The following is a 14844-nucleotide window of genomic DNA, read 5'->3' on the forward strand; positions in this document are numbered from 1 at the left end:
GGCATGGCTTACCATACAGGTGAAGGAAGCCATAAAAGAAAAGAAGGACTCTTTCAAAAAATGGAAATGCATAAAGACAACCGAAGCCTGGAACAAACATAAAGATGATCAGAAGAAATGTCACAAGGCGGTGAGGGATGCAAAACAGGAATATGAGGAAAAAATAGCCCAGGAGGCCAAAAACTTCAAGCCCTTCTTTAGATACGTGAAAGGGAAAAAACCTGCAAAAGAGGCAGTGGGACCCCTGGACGACCAGGGAAGAAAAGGGTACATCAAGGAAGATAAACAAATCGCAGACAAACTAAATTCCTTCTTTGCGTCCGTCTTTACGAAGGAGAACACCTCAACAATACCTGAAGCGGAGAAAGTGTTTGCAGGAGAAATAGAAGACAGCCTCACCACAGTTGAAGTGGACTTAGACCAGATATACTATCAGATCGACAAACTTAAAAGTGACAAATCCCCTGGACCGGATGGGATTCATCCGAGAGTCTTAAAGGAATTGAAGGTTGAAATCGGAGAGTTATTGCAAAAACTTGCAAACCTGACAATCAGAACTGGACAGATACCGGACGACTGGAGGATAGCGAACGTCACCCCAATTTTCAAAAAAGGATCGAGAGGGGAACCGGGCAACTATAGACCTGTGAGTCTTACGTCTGTCCCTGGCAAGATGGTTGAAGCACTGATCAAGGATAGCATAGTCCGGCACTTGGACGCACATGACTTGATGAAACCCAGTCAACATGGATTCAGGAAAGGGAAATCGTGTTTGACGAATTTGCTCCAATTTTTTGAGACCGTGAACGAGCAAATTGATAGTGGGAAGCCGGTGGACGTAGTATACTTGGACTTCCAGAAGGCGTTCGACAAGGTTCCACACGAAAGACTTCTCGGGAAACTGCAAAGCCATGGCATAGAGGGGGATATACAAAGGTGGATAGGCAAATGGCTGGAAAACCGAAAGCAGAGAGTGGGCATAAATGGGAAGTTCTCCGACTGGGAGAAGGTGACTAGTGGTGTACCCCAGGGCTCGGTACTTGGGCCGATCCTTTTTAATATTTATATCAATGACCTGGAGGAAGGAACATCCAGTGAGATCATCAAGTTTGCAGACGATACAAAACTATGCCGGGCGATCAGATCGCAGGATGATAGAGAGAAACTCCAGAGCGACTTGTGTCGGTTAGAAACATGGGCGGAGAAATGGCAGATGAAGTTCAATGTGGAGAAATGCAAGGTAATGCATTTAGGCAATAAGAATAAGGAATACGAGTATACAATGTCAGGTGCAACTCTGGGGAAGAGTGAACAAGAAAAGGACCTGGGTGTACTGATAGATAGGACCCTGAAGCCGTCGGCACAATGCGCGGCAGCGGCAAAGAAGGCAAATAGAATGTTGGGCATGATAAAGAAAGGAATCTCGAGTAGATCGGAGAAAGTTATAATGCCGCTTTATAGGGCAATGGTCAGACCACACTTGGAATACTGCGTCCAACATTGGTCTCCCTACCTAAAGAAAGATATAAAACTGCTGGAGAGGGTGCAGAGACGAGCAACAAAACTGGTGAAGGGTATGGAGAAACTGGAATACGAGGACAGACTTATAACACTAGGATTGTTCTCCCTTGAGAAAAGGAGACTGCGTGGGGATATGATCGAGACCTTCAAAATACTGAAAGGAATCGACAAAATAGAGCAGAGAAGATTATTTACATTGTCCAATTTGACACGGACTAGAGGACATGTAATGAAGCTAAGGGGGGACAGGTTCAGGACTAATGTCAGGAAGTTCTGCTTCACTCAGAGAGTGGTTGACACCTGGAATGCCCTCCCAGAGGAGATTATGACGGAATCGACCGTCCTAGGCTTCAAGAGCAAACTAGATGCATATCTCCTTAAGAGAGGCATATAAGGATATGGTGGACTATAAATTAAGCCAGGTGTACACCTGGCAGGGCCTCCGCGTGTGCGGATCGCCGGACTTGATGGACCGAAGGTCTGATCCGGAGAAGGCAGTTCTTATGTTCTTATGTATGAAGAGCTGATTCTCCAGGATGAGAATGAGGCTTTGGAAAGAACACTGGAAGAATAATGGATTGGTTGAGATGAAATTCTGAAACCACTTTAGGTAGGAATTTAGGATGAGTACGGAGAACCACCTTGTCACACAGTGAAAGGTGGATCAGCAACTAAAGCTTGCAGCTCACTGATTCTTCGAGCAGAAGTGAGGGCCATGAGAAACACCACTTTCCAAGTGAGATATTTCAGATGAGCCATAGACATTGGTTCAAATGGAGGCTTCATCAATTGAGCAAGAACAACATTGAGGTTCCAACCCACTGGAGATGGTTTGAGAGGAGGTTTGAGATTGAAAAGTCCTTTCATGAATCTGGAAACCACCGGATGAGCAGAAAGGGGTTTTCCTTCAATAGGCTGATAGAAAGCAGCAATTGCACTGAGATGGACTCGGATCGATGTTGAGGCCAGAGGTGGATAAGTGCAAAAGGTAATCTAAAACAGAAGATAAGGAGGAATGTTGAGGCTCCTTATCATGAGAAAAACACCATGTAGAAAATCTAGTCCATTTTTGGTGATAGCATTGTCTAGTGGTAGGTTTCCTAGAAGCCTCTAAAATATCTCTTACAAATTGAGAAAACTGAAGAGAAGTTATGTTGAGAGGTACCAAGCTGTCAGGTGTAGAGACTTCAGGTTTGGATGAAGCAGAGATCCCTGACACTGTGTAAGCAGAGATGGAAAAACTGGTAGAAGGTATGGCTCCCTGTTGCTGAGTTGAAGTAGAAGGGAGTACCAAGGTTGTCTCGGCCACCGAGGAACAATCAGAATCATGGTGGCATGGTCGTTCTTTAACTTGACAAGAGTCTTGAGAAAGAGATGGAATGAAGGGAATGCATACAGGAAGAGATTCGCCAATTCCAGAAGAAAAGCATCTGCCTCGAGGCGATGAGGAGAATAGATCCTGAAGCAGAACTGAGGCAGTTTGTAGTTGTGGGAGCTGCAAAGAGATCTATCTGAGGCGTTCCCCACTGTGAAAAAATGTGATGGAGAGGTGAGGAATGGAGTGTCCATTCGTGAGGTTGCAGAAGACAACACAAGCTGTCAGTCAAGCAATTTTTCGCCCCTTGGATGTAGACAGCTTTGAGGAAGGTGTTGTGGTGGATTGCCCAGTCCCAAACCTTCAGAGCTTCTTGACAAAGGGAGGAATATCCCGTCCCTCCCTGTTTGTTGACATAATACATTGCGACTTGGTTGTCCGTCCGAATGAGGACTACCTGATCGTGAAGATGTTGAAAGGCTTTGAGAGCCTTGAAAATCGCTCTGAGTTCCAACAGATTGATGTGACACTGACGATCTGTACTGGTCCAGTGGCCTTGAGTACAGAGACCATCGAGATGAGCGCCCCAAGCGTAGGTCGAGGAATTTGTTGTGAGGACATTCTGATGAGGGGGCGTTTGAAAAAGCAAGCCTCTAGAGAGATTGGAAGAGAGCATCCACCAGCAGAGAGACTGTCTCAATGAAGGAGTGATTGCAATGTGTCGAAAGTGTGTCGCAAACCTGCGTCCACTGAGATGACAGGGTCAACTGAGGAATTCTGATGTGAAGTCTGGCAAAAGGAGTCACATGTACTGTCGAGGCCATGTGACCCAGGAGTACCATCATGTATCTCGCTGATATGGAGGAGAGGGAAGACACTGTATGACAGAGTTGAAGGAGGACATCCAGACATTGTTGCGGAAGGAATGCTCTGAGTTGGAAAGTATCCAGAACAGCTCCAATGAATTGTAGATTCTGAGAGGGTTGAAGTTGGGATTTGGGAAAGTTGATTTTGAATCCCAAACTCTGTAGGAACCACGTAGTCCGTTGGGTCGCTACAATAACCCCTTGAGATGTTGAATCTTTGATGAGCCAGTCGTCCAGGTAGGAAAATACCTGAAGACCATGGTTTCTGAGAGCTGCAGCTACCACTACCAGGCATTTGGTGAACACTCTGGGAGATGAAGCCAGGCCAAAGGGCAGCACTCTGTATTGATAATGCAGATTCCCCACCCGAAATCTGAGATTAGCGGTAGGCCGGATGAATGGGAATATGAGTATAAGCCTCCTTGAGATCCAGAGAGCATAACCAGTCGTTCTGATCTAGGAGGGGATAAAGGGATGCCAGGGATAACATGCAAAAATTTTCTTTGACTAAAAATTTGTTGAGAGCCCTGTCCAGAATGGGCTGCAGATCACCCGTCTTTTTCGGAACATGGAAGTAACAGGAGTAAAACCCCCTGTTCTGCTGTTCCAAAGGAACTGGTTCGATGGCACGGAAACAAAGCAGAGCTTGAGCTTCCTGAAGAAGAAGGACAGTCTGGGATGGACTGGAAGGGTACTCTCTTGGAGGAAGCTCTGGTGGAGCCTGAGTGAAATGAAGAGAGTATCCTTCCCTGATGATTGACAGCACCCAGAGGTCGGATGTGATTGTCTCCCATCGGTGATAAAAATGATGGCGACGACCTCCAATAGGGGGAAGATAGTTCAGAGACAGAACGGTGGAGGTTATGCTCTGTTTTAAACAGTCAAAACGGCTGCGTAGCCTTAGGTGCAGCAGAAAGTTGAGATTTCTGTTGCTTCTGATTCTGCTGTTTCTTGGGAGGAGGGCGAGTATAAGGAGCCGCTCTCGGAGCAAAACGCCTCTGGTAAATAGGAGGAGGGCGTGTAGACTTGGCAGGAGCTGCCTTTGGCTTAGGTCTGACAATAGAAGCAAAGGAATTTTCATGCTCAGACAATTTCTTGGTAGCTGCCTCAATAGATTCATCGAAGAGGTCATTGCCTGCACAAGGAATATTAGCCAAGTGGTCCTGAAGATTAGGATCCATGTCAATGGTACGAAGCCAGGCAAGGCGGCGCATTGCTATAGAATAAGCAGCCGCCCTGGCAGACAACTCAAAGGCATCGTAAGAAGACTGAAGTAGATGTAATCTGTGTTGTGATAGAGAAGCTATGACTTCTTGAAATTCAAAGTGCTTTTGAGTATCTAAATAACTGAGAAATTTAGGCAAAAGAGCAATGAGGAACTCAAAATAAGTGATAAAATGGAAATTGTAATTAAGGACTTTAGAGGACATCATGGCATTTTGATAGATGCGACGTCCGAATTTGTCCATAGTTTTCCCTTCCTTTCCAGGAGGAATGGTAGCATTAACCTTGAAAGGATGGGACTTTTTCAAGGATGACTCCACAAGTAGGGATTGGTGAGATAACTGTGAATTCTCAAATCCTTTGCAATGGAGAGTTTTATATCTGGAGTCTAATTTGCCTGGAACAGCTGGAATTGCATAAGGAGTCTCCAGGCATTTGGTAAAAGTCTGAGACAAAAGGACTCAAGGTCGACGAGGCAGCCTGGGTCAAAGATGAAGCTTCGGCATGAAAAAAGGCATCAAAAGAATAGGGAGACTTGGACGAAGCAATCGAAACCGCTGAGTCCTCGAGGTGTGGAAGTGGAGACCTCGATTGAGGAGTTGGTGGTCTAGTAGAACTGGAAGGTGTAGATCGAGGCTTAGTTGAAGAAGGACGCTGTTTGGAAGAAGAGCTATGCCTGGAAGTATGCCTCGAGGAAGGCCTCGATCATCGGTGAGAATGGTGCTTGGAAGCAGATCTTGAAGATCGAGTAGACTTCGCCCCGGAGATGGAAGCAGTCAATGCCACCAAGGAATGGATAGGGCTGGAAGCTGTGGATCGAAGCTCCAGAGGCTTGATGGAGGAACCTTGATGCACTCACAAAGACTTTGCTCCTTGTATAGAGTGTGAGGATTCCTGTCAAGGCACTTGCAAAGAATCTGCTCCTTGCTTCACGTGCATAAATGCCAGACTAGACACTCGCAGAGACTCTGCTCCCTGCATAGAGTGTGTAAGCTCAGACTGAGGCATAGGAAGAGGCTCGACCTCACAGGAGTCTGCAGAATGCCCATGCTGGATTATAGTAACAAGCTTCAGTCCCATATTAGTGAGGAACTGAATGAATTGCTTCTCTAACATGATCTGGAAAGAAGCTGGCAAGGATGGATCCGCGTCTGAAACTGGACCACCTGCTATGGCTGGAGGTTCCACAGAGGCAGTGGAAATGTGCTTCGACTTGGAAGTCTTAGGCACCTTAACTTGGCCCCTCAACTGTGGAACTCACTACCACTGTACATTAGAGAAGAAAAAGATCTTACTTTATTTAAAAAACTTCTAAAAACTTATCTTTTTAACGACGCTTTTAATCTTTCCTCTTTTGACCTATAATCAGTTACATTAAGTTCTGATTTTTACCCTCCCTTTCGTTTTTTCCCTTTTTGTTTTTTTGTTTTTTCCCTTTAACGAATTGTAACTTTTTCCCCCTTTCCGCCCGACTCATGTCTGTCTTGGATTCGTAAGTCTGAAGTTACTTTGTTAGTCCTCACATCTTTGTTTTTTATGAAGTTGTACATCGCTTAGCAAACCAAATAAACAATTCATCAAATATTAATAAAAACTTGAAAACTTGAAAACTTAAGCACCATAGAAACATAGAAATTGACGGCAGAAAAGGGTCACGGCCCATCTAGTCTGCCCACACCAATGACCCACCCTTACCTACCTCTATGAAAAGATCCTACGTGCCAATCCCATTTTTTCTTAAAATCTGGCACGCTGCTGGTCTCAACTTCCTGCAGTGGAAGATCATTCCAGCGATCAATCACTCTTTCGGTGAAGAAATATTTTCTGGTGTCACCATGAAATTTCCCACCCCTGAGTTTCAGCGGATGCTCTCTCGTTGCTGTGGGCCCCCTGAGAAAAAAGATATCTTCTTCCATCTCGATACAGCCCGTGACATATTTGAACATCTCGATCATGTCTCCCCTCTCTCTGCGTTCCTCGAGTGAGTATAGCTGCAATTTATCCAGCCATTCCTCATACGGGAGATCCTTGAGTCCTGAGACCATCCAGGTGTCCATTCGCTGAACCGACTCAACTCTCAGCACATCTTTGCGGTAATGTGGATATGTACCACGCTGGAACTTTCTGCTGAGCTATCTGACCTGAGGATACAGGGGAAGATACAGCAGACGTCATTGAGGAAAGAGCCGCTGCAAACGAAGAAGGTCTGATGAGGCTCGAGGTCGAAGCAGTGGAGGCAGGAGGACACTCGGTCGAAGGTGAGACCGAGATTGGCATTGGAATCGAGGAAGTAGTCGAATCCATCCCGAAGAGCTTCTCCACTGAAAGTAGACGACGTTTAAGGGCTCGAGGTTGAAGAATAGCACAGCGCTCGCATGACTTCGGGTGATGGTCTGGCCCAAGGCACTTAAGGCACCTACTGTGTGGGACTTTGAGAGAAATCGCACGTTGACACTGGCTACACTTCTTGAAGCCTGTTGCTGGCCGGAACATAGGAGGAAAATCAGCTGCCGCAAAGTCGAAGCCCCTGGGATGCGGCTGAGTGGCCTGTTCCGGCAGCCAAACGGAAGAAAAAAAAAATATATATATATATATTAAATGTAATGTAATGTAATGTAATTTATTTCTTATATACCGCTACATCCGTTAGGTTCTAAATCTAGAAATAAAAGAAATACAGCGATTCGTGAAGAAAAAGAACACAAAACGCGGTGAGAAAAGGCACGAAGTAAGTAAGTTGAACGCAGAGAGTCAAAGAGGGACTTCTCAGCTCCGTGGAAAACTGAGAACTGAGGAGATGCACCCTGTGTTGGGTGGGAAGGCGCTCACGCATGCGCGGTGTGGCTGACTTGAAACTTCTAGTTTCTACAAACAAGTCTGCTTGTGAGGCTTCCACATTGGGGCTCTGTCGATGATATCACCCATATGTGAGAATAGCTGCCTGCTTGTCCTGGGATAAAGGTCTTTATCTGCTGTCTTTTACTATGTTACTGCCATTTAACTTAATTGTTTTAATTGGCAAGATAATTGACCATGCTATTAAAAAAACCCAAATAATTAAAAGCTTATTTAAAAAAACAAAAGTAGGTGCTGGAATCACATCTAAGCATGGTGCCTAACAGTGCCTAAGGTCAAAGTGCAAGTTACAAGTTTATTGACTTTCTTTACCACTGTCTCACTTAAAAAGGAATAAAAGCGGTATACAATGTTAAAAATCAAAAGAATAATTAGAAAAGGAAATACATTAATAAAACAGGACAGCCCCTTCCCAAAGTCACCCAAAGAAAAGACAGCTATAAAAAAACCCGGTATCAATTAAAAACAATTCATAGCCAAAAAAAAAGTCATACTTTTCAAAAAGGCAACTAACTTTTAGTAAAACCCCATAGGCTTGTTTTTAAAAAACCATGCTTTCAGTAGTTTCCTACATCTGGGAAATTAGAGTTTTTTCTGTTAGATCTAATGGTAAAGAATTCCATATGGATAGTCCAACAAAAGAGAATGCCCTCTCATGGGCGTAATTAGGGGGGCAGAGATGACCTTAGGTGCCATTAGCCGAGATGCTCCATCAGACTTAGGCTCTGGAACGGATGGCATCCATCCGAGGGTAATCAAGGAACTGAAAGGGGTTATAGCTGAACTACTTCAACTAATAACCAATCTGTCGATCAAACCAGGAAGGATTCTGGAAGACTGGAAAGTAGAGAATGTTACGCCGATCTTCAAGAAAGGTTCGAGGGGAGATCTGGAAAACTACAGACCGGTGAATCTGACCTCAGTACTAGGAAAGATGGTAGAGGCACTGATAAGGACCGCATTGACCACCTTGATGGACACAATCTGATGAGGAAAGGAAGATCTTGCTTGACGAACTTGCTGCACTTCTTTGAGGGAGTTAACAGGCAGACAGACCCGGTCGAAATTGTATATCTGGATTTTCAGAAGGCGTTCGACAAGGTCCCGCATGAACAACTACTTCAAAAAATTGTGAGCCATGGAATCGAGGGTGAAATACTCACGTGGATTAAAAACTGGTTGATGGATAGCAAGCAGAGAGTGGGGGTAAATGGACAATACTAGGACTGGAAAAGCATCACGAGTGGAGTGCCACAGGATTCGGTGCTTTGATGCGTGCTTTTCAACATATTTATAAACAACCTGGAAATTGGTACGATGAGTGAGGTGATAAAATTTGTAGACGATACGAAGTTATTCAGAGTAGTGAACACACAGAAAGATTGCGAAGACCTGCAACGTGACATAAACACACTCAAGAAATGGGCCATGACATGGAGAATGAGGTTTAACATGGATAAGTGTAAGGTGATGCATGTCAATAACAAAAATCAAATACACAAATACAGGATGTCCGGTGCAGTACTCAGAAAGACCCCCAGAAAAGAGACTTGGGAGTACTGGTCGACAAGTCGATAAAGCTGTCCGCTAAATGTGCGGGAGCGGCAAAAAGGAATGATTAAGAAGGGGATCATGAACAGATCGGAGAAGGTTATCATGCCGCTGTTCCGGGCCATGGTACGACCCCACCTGGAATACTGCATCCAGCACTGGTCACCGTACTTGAAGAAGGACACAGTACTACTCGAAAGGGTCCAGAGAAGAGCGACTAAAATGGTTAAGGGGCTGGAGGAGTTGTCATACAGTGAAAGATTAGAGAAACTGGGCCTCTTTTCCCTTGAAAAGAGGAGACTGTGAGGGGATATGATCAAAACATTCAAGATAATGAAGAGAATAGACTTAGTAGATAAAGAAAGGTTGTTCACCCTCTCCAAGGTAGAGAGAACAAGAGAGAACTCTCTAAAGTTAAAAGGGGATAGATTCCGTACAAACGTATGGAAGTTCTTCATCCAAGGAGTGGTAGAAAACTGGAACGCTCTTCCGGAGGCTGTTCTAGGGGAAAACACCCTCCAGGGATTCAAGACGAAGTTAGACAAGTTCCTGCTGAACCAGATCATATGCAGGTAAGGCTAGACTCAGTTAGGGCACTGGTCTTTGACCTAAGGGCCGCTACGGAAGTGCTTGTAGAAACCAGAATTCTAGGAAAATACTCAGAGATCAATCTCAGATGAAAAAGTGTCAAAACAGCCGACGGGCCCTCAGTGGCCCTTTTCCCCTCACAGTGAGGGAATTTCCAAGAGTTACTTCAACATTCACCAATGTCCCAAGTTCTAAAGGTTCCCAAAACGGCACAAAAGATATGCTTTCGAACAGCAGTTCTCTCCATATGCAAGTTTCAAGTTTAAAATTTATACTGCCTACCATCAGGCTTCTAGGTGGTGTACAATACTAATAATACATATAAAAGATACATTAAAACCAAATTATAAAATTAATGAAGCTGGACAATACTAGGGATTGTTTGTTTAACGAATTTCTTGACTAACAGACCTACACAGACATAAGGCGAAGGGCAAGAACTACAAACTACAACAAATTTCTAAGCAAAGTAGCTCATCTTCATTCAGAAGTAGAAATCATTCCAACAATGGTAGGTCTCAGGGAATTAGATGAGGTCCTTAGTATGGGATGGGATGCTCCTGCCACCTCACACATAGCTTCCCTGACTTGCTACTACCACCCACTGGCAGAGCTTTGAATTCTCACCCTAATATTAAGGAATTTATCATGACCTAGCCTCAGACCCAGATGTCTGTCCGAAGGTGGTTTTTCTACATTAATTTTTCTGGAGATATATCACCTCACATGATAAAATATATATGCTATGCCATACTGTGTACAGGTTGTAGGCCCAAGAGCTTATTTGTTAATCACATGCTAATCAGTTAGTTGCCTATTCATCACTCTAACTTGCCACTAGCACTATGCTTTAGCTTATGAAAAGCACATACAAACCACAAAATTATCATAGGACACACCAGCACACCCAACAGTAAGATCCCTTTGCTGCACTAAACACCCTTTAATACGGTACTTACTGCAGAACATTTGTGTTCTGCATTGCCTGACCAAGGCTAGGTGTTCTGGTAGAAGTGAATGGCCAGAAGAGTTATTGGCATCATGGCTCCCAAGTAGAAAGATATTTGTCAGCTCTCCTTCACTTATAGCAGTTCTCACTTACAAATTAGTGAAGACCACTTCCTAGATCATTATCCTCCTGAGTTCTGCTCATCTAATTTTTCAGCTAAGCCCTCTTACAGGCTTGCTTATTATTTTAAATACTTGAAGATGTTTGTATCAGTATCATTTTGTCTCTTGGATAAGTTTTTCCTGAAGTTTCCTCATGGCATTGATGCTTTATTTATGATTTATACCTAGCTTTCTGATCTTTCTTAGGAAGACTTTATTTCTACTTTTTGGCCATGCACATACAGCTTGTCTCTGCATCCAGTAACAGGGAGCGGAAAAACCATCATTGCTTCCCATCTGATCGGTTCTCTGCCAGTCTTAAATCCATTGTACGTATAACTGGGGCAAAGGGGGAAGGGAAAGGAAAACCAGTCTACTCTAGTAGCCAGTGCTTGGTTTCCTGAGCCAAAAGAACATAAAGTCACAAATCAAAACATGAGCCCCATTGTTTTGCACAATGGATGTTTCAGATAACACTGTTTATTTTTACGGCCATTCTTCATCAGTTCATTTCTGGCTGTAATGCTAAAGGTTTACCTTGGATCTCAATCTGTTCCACCCCCAACAGCGACACAGCAACCAAGTTCCAGACCAGCAGTGCAATCTGCTTTTTTGGCTATAAGGTCCTATGTGTTTTCTCTCTCTGGCTTATTGATGAATAAACCTGAAAAAAAAACTGCTGAACTGGGTCAGAAAAGTGGTCCATAACCTGTCTTTGACAGTGACTAGTCTAGCTCATTTTGGAGTACCCAGTGTTGTTATCAGAGCCTATTATCGATGCTGTGTACATTCCTTTGGATAAGTCGGTGCCTCCTTCCCTCATTATCTTGCTGATAAGGCAACAAGTTCAAAAGGGTATATGTATAACCAACAAATCCTTTGTCAGATGAAACACAGGCTTTCATGTGTTGCATATAGAGGATCATTTTGACAGAGCCAGGGCAAGGGCATTAGAGGCCCTAATAAACCTTTCTGCTAGAGAATGGCACGGGGACAAATTTCTCCCCTTCCCCAAAGGAACTCAATTTCCCCGCCCTGTGAGTTTTATCGCTGTTCCTGTCCTTGTCCCATTCCTGTAAGCTCAGCCTTAACCACGCAAGCCTCGAACACTTATGATTTTGAAATGTTTGAAGCTTGTGCAGATGAGGACAGCTTGTTTGAAGCTTGTGCAGATGAGCTTGCAGGAATAGGGCAAGGACAGGAACAGCGACAAAACTCGCAGGGACGGGGTGCGGAAATTGAGTTCCTGTGGGGACAGGGACAAATTTGTCCCCATGTCATTCTCTACTTTCAGTCCTGTGCGCCCCTCAATTAACCTTCAGGCCCCTGTGACAGTGGGATACCCCTTCTCCCCCGCTGATTTTGATAACGAATCATAATAACCCCAATGCCATCCCTCCCAGAGCAATCCCGTAAAAATGCATAACTGGCATCATACTTTAAATTATTATTATTATCATTATTTTTAAACGTTAACTCTGCTCACACATTTTTCAATTATACAGTGACACAGTAAATGACAGCAGAGAAGACCAGCACTGTCTGTCCAATAAGGAAGCCAGAGCCGCACCTGCCACCATGTGTATGTTACAGCCATTCATGATGAAATACGTCATGCCAACAGCCTACAGACAGTTACTACTACTAATAAGAATTATTTCTATAGCGCTACCAGATGCATGCAATGCTGCTCAGAGTCACATAGAAGACAGTCCCTGCTCAAAGAGCTTACAATCTAAACAGCCAATACAGACAAACAGGATGTCATGGATACAGTTAAGGGGAATGGTTAATCAGCTGGCTGGGTTGGAGGGCAGAGGAGTAGGGTTAAGGATTGAAGGCTATATCAAAAAGGTGGTTTTTCAGTCTGCTTTTAAACAAGGGAAGGGAAGAGACTTTGCGGACAAACTCTGGTAATTTCATTCCAGGCATAAGGGGCAGCTAGATGAAAGGAATGAAGTCTGGAATTGGCAGTGGAGGAGAAGGGTAAAGCTAAGAGTGGCTTATCTGAGGAACAGAGTTCTCTGGGAGGTGCACAGAAGAATATGTAAGAGATCTACCTGAACCAGAAATGGTTTTCAAGGGTGATGATGCAGAGGAACTGAAAGAAAACTCGGTGAATCTGGAAGATGTAGTAAGCCAAATCGACAAAGTTAAAAAGTGATAAATTGCCAGGATCAGATGGTATACATCCCATGGTACTAAAAGAACTCAAACATGAAATTGCTGACTTGCTGTTAGTGATCTGTAACCTGTCGCTAAAATCATCTGTAGTACCTGAAGATTGGAGGGTGGATATTGTTACGTCGATTTTTTAAAAGGGCTCCAGGGGAGATTCGGGAAATTACAGACCAGTAAGCCTCACTTCAGTGCCGGGCAAAATGGTAGAAACAATTATAAAAAATAAAATTGTGGACACGAAGACAAACATGATTTAATGAGACAGAGTCAGCATGAGTTCAGCCTTACAAATTTGCTTGACTTCTTTGAAGGTGTGAATAAACATAGAAACATAGAAACATAGAAGATGACGGCAGAAAAGGGCTACAGCCCATCAAATCTGCCCACTCTGGTTACCCACCCTCTGTCTATGCCCTAATGACCCAATTTCCTTATCTTGACCCTCATAGGGATCCCACATGGGTATCCCATTTATTCTTAAAGTCTGGCACGCTGTCTGCCTCGATCACCTGCTCTGGAAGCTTGTTCCAATGATCAACCACTCTCTCTGTGAAGAAATACTTTCTGGTGTCGCCATGAAATTTTCCGCCCTTGAGTTTGAGTGGGTGCCCTCTTGTGGCCGAGGGTCCCTTGAGACAGAAAATATCATCTTCCACTTCGACACGACCCGTGAGGTACTTAAACATGTGGATAAAGGTGAGCCGGTTGATATAGTGTATCTAGAATTTCAGAAAGCTGTTGATAAAGTTCCTCACGAGAGGCTCCTGAGAAAATTAAAGTGTCATGGGATAGGTGGCAAAGTTCAGTTGTGGATTAGAAATTGGTTATCGGATAGAAAACAGAGGGTAGGGTTAAATGGTCATTTTTCTCAATGGAGAAGAGTAAACAGTGGAGTGCCGCAGGGGTATGAATTGGGACTGGTGCTATTTAACTTATTTATAAATGATCTGGAAGTTGGAACAACGAGTGAGGTGATTAAATTTGCAGATGATACTAAACTGTCCAAAGTTGTTAAAACGCATGCAGATTGTGAAAAATTGCAGGCGGACCTTAGGAAATTGGAAGACTGGGCGTCCAAATGGCAGATGAAATTTAATGTGGACAAATGCAAAGTGATTCTAAAAATATTTCTAAAAGTATTTCTCTGTAACTTCATTGAGTTTTTGTAAATCTTGATGCAGTAAAAAAATCAATCCACCTCTACCTATTCTATACCACTCAGGAGTTTGTAGACTTCAATCATATCTCCCCTCAGCTGTCTCTTTAGTCTCTCCTCATACCAGAGGAATTCCATGCTTGTTTGGGGCTAACCAGTCATTTTTAGCAGTATTTAACCAGTTAGTGTCGCTGAAAATGTCCAATTAGCAAGGCAAAACCAGCTATTTTAGGGGTGTTCCAGGGCGGAGTCAGCACTTGGCTGGGTAAGTGCCGATATTCAGCACTTAACTGACCACAGTAACCACATAAACATGACCACATAAAAGTCAGTCCTCTCTGAGTATCACACTTCACTGGCTGTGGTTTAGCCAGCTCTGGAAACCTGGAAATTCGATGCCAGAGCCCAGACATGGCCCGGTATTCAATTTCTGGCCATAACACCAGTGGTGGTTAGAAAAATGCTGAGAGCCACTG

This window comes from Geotrypetes seraphini, chromosome 13, assembly GCF_902459505.1.
Source record: "Geotrypetes seraphini chromosome 13, aGeoSer1.1, whole genome shotgun sequence".
In the NCBI taxonomy this organism is placed as follows: domain Eukaryota; kingdom Metazoa; phylum Chordata; class Amphibia; order Gymnophiona; family Dermophiidae; genus Geotrypetes; species Geotrypetes seraphini.